We start from the raw sequence: 7,634 nt of genomic DNA on the forward strand, positions 1-7,634 counted from the left end.
TTCCTAACACGGTAACCATGAAATAACCCACAAAATGCAGTACAGAAGATAAAATTGTTAACGTACAAAATGTTTTTCTCACTAATAATTCCCTAGAATTTTGTGACCTTTTATGCTACCACTTGAATTGAAAAAACATATTAATTTCAGGCAATATTCATTTTTTATAGCACACAAAACTACCATGCCATAAATACTGTATACAGCAAGTAAAATTCTTAAAACTAAAATATTTTTTAACCTGATTCTTATCTTCCACTGTATCAGATTGCAGTGTCAGGGCATTGCACTATATTCTATGCTCTTGCTAACCTCTGTACCTTTGCCCACCCTCTGAAAACCAAGAGGTTGATGGGACTTTAGTCACTGCTACCCAAACATGCAGAGACTGGCAAGTTCTCCACATCAGAGAACCCAAAGGACTTGCTCTATGCTTTGGAGGCATAATTGTAGCACAGAACTTGAGTTTCAAAGGCAAACAGTGAAAATATGCAACAAATGTATGGGAAGCTCTTTACACTGGTAGGTTGAACAAGATCAGTGAAGTACCTAGTAGGGGATACCAGCCATTCCACAAACTTGCACACACCGTGCCTCTCAGTTTTTTCTCTAATGTGCATAGCCCGGAATGTGTGAGGTTGCCAACTCGAAAATGAAAATGAGGTTACTAATAAAATCACCCGAACGCTTAAAGTCATGAAAGTTAGCCACGTAAATACTGAGGATTGACTGTACTTATTGAACACCTATCATGTTTCTGGAATGGCTCTTGGTCCTATGAAAGAGGCAAAAGAAATAAAACACAATGTAGGCTCTTCAAACAATCATAGAGTCACAGAATTTTAAAAGCCTTAATGATCTAGTCCAATTCCACTATTTAACATAAAATGAAACTGAAACAGAGGTAAAATAGCTTGATCTGCGTCACTTAACTAGTTCACACAACCTCATTGATGGAAGAGATCTCTGAGATCCCTTCCTTAGGTATCCTTATATACACAAGGATCCCCTTTACAACTTCCACACCAAGTTGACCATTCAGATGCCACTAGAAGATCTTCAGTGATAAGGAACTCATTATCTTTCTAGGCAGCACATTGCCCTTTGGGACAGCTCTCATTATCAAAAAGTTAGTGATCAACTTCAGATGAAAAACTATTTCCTTACTTCCTTCTCTTCTCATTATATCATACTGCCTCCAAATATTCCCAAAGGCTATGGTATGAATTGGGAAAAGAAAACACATAACAGGGTGCAGATTAATGAAATATGTTCTCTACTCTTACAGCAATAATAGGAAGGAGTTTTAAATGATAGAAGTAATTATGGAAATGAGGAATCCTAAGTCACATTCAGCATTGGATGGTTTGAGAGTGTCTGGGAATGATTAATTCATGCTTTCAAGACCTATCATACCTCTTCTTTGCCCCGACGCCTTCCCCACCTTTATTTGTTCCCTTTCTCAAAGGTCTCAGATCAGGCTGGGAGTTCTTCAACCCAATGTAAAGGAAAAGAGACAGCAGATCCAGAATTGCTTAGTCAACATCAAGCACCCTGACTTCAACCTCAAAAACCTGGACAACAACCTCATGCTGATTAAGTTAAATAAGCCTGCCAATCTCAACAAACATGTGGGCACAGTGGCCCTGGCCATGGCTCCTTCTGAAACTAGAAGGTGTTTCATCCCCGGATGGATCTGGACACAATGGAATAACTGTGAGTGCCCTCAACGAACTCTTGAGCCATTTCGACTACTGGGATATCTTAGAAATTTATAGGAGCAAGTAGGGAGAAATGTCTAGAAGGGGTCCAATAAGAACTTGAAAGGGCTATGGTTATCAGCTGCAACCATCCAACTGGTATTGGAGAAAAGGTGCTGTACTTGTAGTCAGAAGACCTAGCTCTGACATTTATCAGCCATGGTGAGAAGCAAAATATAGACCTCACAACTCATCAGTTTTGTTCTTAGGTTATCACTAAATATTTTACACATCAATGATTAGATAACGTTAATTTAAAACATGAGAAAAATTAAATTAGTTTTAACCTGAGTATGTGAACTGATGGGTTTCTCTGACTTTAATGACATTATATATATATATATATATATATATATATATATGCAATATAATATTATGTAATAATATTGTGTGTGTGTATATATATATATATATATATACACATATGCAACACAAGTGTCTGTTTATTTACAAGAACATTAATTTGAAAACTAAACAATCAAAAACTTCACAGAGTATTGGTAGACATTATCACAGCTTTCTAAAAGCCTCTTCACAGAAGGTGCCATTGTCCATTGATTAGGAGTATCAAAGTAACCCTGGACCAACATTCTGGCAAACAGAGGTGACTGGTAAACAGCTGACCAAGTCATTCAACCTCTGTAAGAATCAGTTTTCTTAAATGTAAAATAATACTTGGCCTGGCTTCATTTCACAGGTTGTTGTAAACAAAGTTCTTTGTAAACCGAAAAGCACTTTAAATTGGGGAAGGAAGAGGAAGAAGGACGAAGCCATGAAGGGATTTTTTTTAAGTGAATGGAAAATAAGGGGGAATAGGGAACCCTTATTGCCACTTTACTGTACCCATTCGTATATCTGCCCTGGGTTTAGTTGATCCCAAATTTTAGTCACAGGCACATTTAGGCAAGATTTCATAATAGCAGCCCTTCTTTTTACTGAAGAATCTCTAGAGGTAGACTAGGTGGTCCTCTTGAGGAGCAGGAAGGAAACCAGGGGTGTGCTGATAAATGTTTAAGAAACATCTTCCTGGGGGAAAAAATGATACATTTTTATGTTTAATCTATACTATTAGCATGTTTTCCATCACTTTCTTAAGTCTAGATCATCAACAAAACAAGAAATCACACCTTGATTTCTCATATCTACCTATTTCTGAAGTACAAATGCTTACACTGAAAATTTCAGTTTGATAGAGAAGGTCCTAGCACTCTTTTATATTTATATTATTATTATTGTTATTGTAACCATTAATATGCTTAAAGAAGTGTAGTAGGCTCTGAGGAAGATGCAAAGATGAATAAAATAGTCCCTGCCTTCAATAAAGCTTACACTCGAGTAAGGGGAGTGGACATATACAGAAACCATTATAATACACAATGAAATAGTATGAGTCAGTCAGTCAGTCAACACTTATTGATTACAATCTGACAGGCACTGTCCTAAACCCTGGAGAAACGATAAGAACAAAGGCAAATGTATAGTTCAAGCCTTCAACGAGCTAGTAGGGGAGACAGCAGGAAAATGTGTATGTGTGTGTGTGTGTGTGTGTGTGTGTGTGTGTGTGTGTGTGTGTGTGTAATATATGTATACATATACATATACATGGATATATACATATATACATGCATACACACACGATATAAACAATGTAATCCATACAATTGAAGGTAATTTCAGAAAGAAGGCCTTAGCACTGGTGCGAACCAGGAATGGCCTTCTGTAGAAACTAAATCTTTTTTTTTTCATCACGGAATAAAAAAGCATTTTCATAACATACTACAATAAAAAATATCATTGCACATGAAACTGCAAATCAGCTATGCACAATTTGCTATTCCTTTCAATTACACAACAAAATTATCATGTAATTTTTTTTCTTTTTTTTCCTCCCCTCTCCCTGCCCTGGAGACAGCTATCATCAGAAACACACACATATGGGGCAGCTAGGTGGAGCAGTGGGTAGAGCTTTGGACTTGGAGTCAGGAGAACCTGGGTTCAAATGTAGTCTCGGACACTTGATGACTATTAGCTGTGTGACCCTGGGCAAGTCACTTCACCTCGATTGCCTAAGCAAAAACACACACATACACACATATGTAAAATTATTTGATTTGTTCTTCTACTTATCAGTTCTTTCTCTGGATGCAGATAGCATTTTTCTTCACATATCCTTTAGAGTTAATTTGGATATTCATAATTGACAAAATAATATTCATTCAAAGCCATTCTTAAAACAATATTGCTGTTACTATATTCACTGTTCTCTTGGTTCTGCTCATTTCACTCCTCTTATTTCATGCAAGTCTTTCCATGTCTTTCTAAAATCATTGAGCTCATCATTTCTTACAACACAGAAGTATTCCATCACAATTATATACCACAACTTGTTCAGCCATTCCTCAATTGATGGGCATCCCCTCACTTTCCAGTTCCTTGCCACTACAAAGAGAGCTGCTATAAACTTTTTAGAAGGGCAAGGAAGCCAGGAGGCAGAGATGGAAGGGAGAGCATTCCAGGCACGAGGGAAGGCCAAGAAGGTAGATGGTATGTCATGTGTGAAGAGCAGTAAGTAACTCAGTATATAGCTGGAGCATAGAAGATATGTAGCAGAGTAAAGTTGAACAAGACAGGAAAGATGGAAAGGGGTCAGGTTGTAGCATTTTAAATACCACAGTATAAGCTAAGCAAAAGATAATGACAAGGTCCTCTTAAAAGGTTAGAGAAGAGGGAGAGCATTTCAGGCTAGATCAGGAAAGACTTCATGGAGGAAGTAGCATTTGAATTGAACCTCAAAAATTGGGTAGAATTTCAGTAATTGGAAATGTGGGGAGAGGGCAGATAATGGAGGACAGTGAAAGCATCACAAATGGAGGAAGTTGCAGGCCATGTTAAAAGGATGGTAGGTAGTATAATTTTGGGAGTATAACTGGTGCTGTGGGGGAGCATATAATTTAGATTCTATTGGTGAAAGTAACCCTAGGATTCGGTTTCTCTCTCCTCTTTCCTGTAGCAAGTCACCCAGATATCCTGAGCTGGGTAATCCATGACATTCTCCCTGATGAGGAATGTGCCAAAGTGCTTCCAGAAAAACTGTCAGCAAATACAATGTGTGTGGGATTCTACGATGATTTCATAAGCCCATGCCAGGTAGCTCATCCCTTCCTCTGCAATGGTCCCTGAGGAGAAAGAAGACAAAAGGAACAGGGATAAGGGTGCTATAGCTGTAGATAGCACAATAACAAGTAAAGTAACACCCATCATTACTCCACCTCCTTGAATACTGAGTTCAGGGAATGAGGGACTAAACAGCAAAGTCTTTGCCCATCTCTGTCCCTGAACTGGAGTCTGGAGTCTGGAGTCTGGAGTCCTAAACTAGGAAGGGAGGGCTCTCTGGGCAAGCAGGCCCACAGCTACCCAATTTCCCCTGCAAGTGGATTTAGGCTTGGCTTTGCATGCCTCCTGAGGGATGGAGAAGACATAGACAGACAGATGGAAAGGAAGATGAATTCTAAGACCCCTGGTTCTCCTGCTAGAAATCCTAAATGCAGGATCACTTAACCCTGTTTGCCTCAGTTCCACATCTGTAAAATGAGAAACAAACAGCAAAAACCACTCCGGTCTTTTTGCCAATACAACCCCAAAAATAGTTCTCACAAAAACATCAGACACAATTGAACATCGAGGTGTCGCATTTAGTTCCACAAGACACCTTCGAGGTCATTTAGCGCAACTCCCTCATGAAGTGACCTGTCCACAGTCACCTAGCGTATAAGAGGCAGAATACAAATCCAACTTGTTGCACTGGAAAGCCACATTGTTTTTAACATTGTGCCAGTCTGCTTAACAAGCTCTTTTTTCTCCTTTTTACTAAAAATTATTCAATTTTCAAATTCATTTTTCAATTATCAAGCATATATTTTTCTCCCATCCATGCCCCCCATGGGAAAAAAAGGAAAACAAAACTCTTGTAACCAAAAAGAAAAAGGCATAGTTCAGCTATACAAATTCCCATATTGTCCAGGCCTAGAAATCTGTCTCATTCTGTACTTTAGTTCATCACGACTGCCAGGAGCTAGGTAGAATGCTTTATCATTGTTCCGCTGGTCGGAAGAGTTGACATTTGAATTGATTAGAGTTCTTTAGTTTTTCAAAATTGTTTGTTGACGTGTTCTTTTTTTCCTCACTGGCAGGAAATCTCAGCTGTTCCAGCCATATGTGATGGAAGGATCCATGGGATTTTGACCATGTCATATGGGTGTGTTCTGCAGGGAAGTGGTGGGCTCTTTGCCAAAGTTCACAAATACAGGGAATGGATCCAAAATGTCACTTCTTCCTTTTGACTTCACCTCTTGGCCTCCCATTTCTCCAGCTCTACCTTATGAACGCTGCTCTAGGCCACATACTCGTTGCCTTATCTTTTGTGCTGACACAGGATGCCAATAAAGAGCCATGCTAAGGCTGAGTCTCTGGTTAATAAGTTGGTGCATGCCTCTTGCTGGTTCAAAATGTAGGTCCTAAGAAACAGTAGGGGATCAAAGATTGACCCGCACTCCTCACCTACAGCCAAGGGTAGGGTACAAGACTTATGTTACAGGAATGCTTGGATACATATCTCACCTACCCACCCATTTATTCTTGTATTCATCCATCCATCCATTCATTTGGCAAATATGAAGTTCCTACCACATGCTGAGTACTATGAGGAGATATAAAATTTAAACAAGACACAGTTGCTGCTATCGTGGAGCTTATGATGGTCCAAGTGGCTGAAACAACAAAACAAATAAGTGTAATATGCAGCATTGCATAAGTGCATTAGAGAGCCACAAAACAAAGGGCTGCCCTAGGTCGTGGAGAAAGCAATCAGAGGGAAGGAAGGAGATTCATGGTGTCTATTTCCCTTAGAGTGGGATGATTTCTAGATCATTGGGATCTCGTCTCTCCCTTCTAACATCAACATCTACTTAGAAACTGGCAGAACACACTTGCAGATCTAGGTCCTGACAAGGAAGGGGTTTAGAGAATATTCCCTTGAAGGTGGCCCCACTCTGCCCCTTTGAGGCTCCCTCCCCTTCCCTCCCAAGGGTTTCGTCAAGTCTCTAAGCAACATCAGAGCCATTCCAGCTTCCAGTTCTTATGACCTCTTCCAAAGCTTCATCATCAAGGCGGAATCTGTTCGTTGTCATGAAGTGGATCCTCCTGTGGTCTCTTCTGGCTATACTTAGTAACAAAGAAAACATCCTTTAGTACTCTGCTCTGTATTTTAGGCACAACTTCCACTAGGAACAATTTTTACTAATTAATCATTGTTGTAAATCCAAGTATTTTTTAAGCGAGACAGAGAGAGAGAGAGAGAGACAGAGAGAGACAGAGAGAGAGAGAGGATTGTGACTCATATTCTAAGACATCTCTCTAAACAAAGATATTTTGACATAATAGTTCTAGGAATTCTTAGTGAGGAAAATGTAACACAATATGATGAAATACTTCAGGGTTAACATTTGACTCCATCTCATAGAACTTCATCTGAAAGTCACTTGATTTTTCAGGAACAGTCCTGGAGCATTTCTTTTAAAACTGCTCATCCCAATTTCACCATTTCCCTCAGGGGCTCTCCAACAGCTGGTCACAGGTCACCTGAAATCATCAAAGGCACTTCCTTCCTCTGATCCTTCAGGAAAGGGAGAAAGAAGGTAATGCTCTAAATAGATCATAACTCTAACCCCTTCAGGGAGAGGAGGAAAACCGTGGTCTTAAATAGACATAAAATAGTTCTCTTTCTGTTTGGTTACCACCATTAATCCATACTCTGGGGCCTTTGCTTTCATCCTTGACCTTTTACACACTTTCCTAAAAGAAAGGAATGGGTTAAAA

General features: G+C 39.4%; 1 long non-coding RNA gene across 1 annotated transcript; it reads right to left on the reverse strand.

Annotated features, from left to right (window-relative positions):
• Window positions 1–6,133: 6,133 nt before the first annotated feature.
• On the reverse strand, window positions 6,134–7,119 carry LOC144456947 (uncharacterized). Its single transcript, XR_013486183.1, has 3 exons — window positions 6,902–7,119; window positions 6,386–6,456; window positions 6,134–6,274 (listed from the first exon to the last, which is right to left on the reverse strand). It is a non-coding gene; the product is annotated as an uncharacterized LOC144456947 (long non-coding RNA).
• Window positions 7,120–7,634: the final 515 nt, after the last annotated feature.

This window comes from Phascolarctos cinereus, unplaced genomic scaffold (assembly GCF_003287225.1).
Source record: "Phascolarctos cinereus isolate Bilbo 61053 unplaced genomic scaffold, phaCin_HiC Scaffold_1;HRSCAF=81, whole genome shotgun sequence".
Classification (NCBI taxonomy): domain Eukaryota; kingdom Metazoa; phylum Chordata; class Mammalia; order Diprotodontia; family Phascolarctidae; genus Phascolarctos; species Phascolarctos cinereus.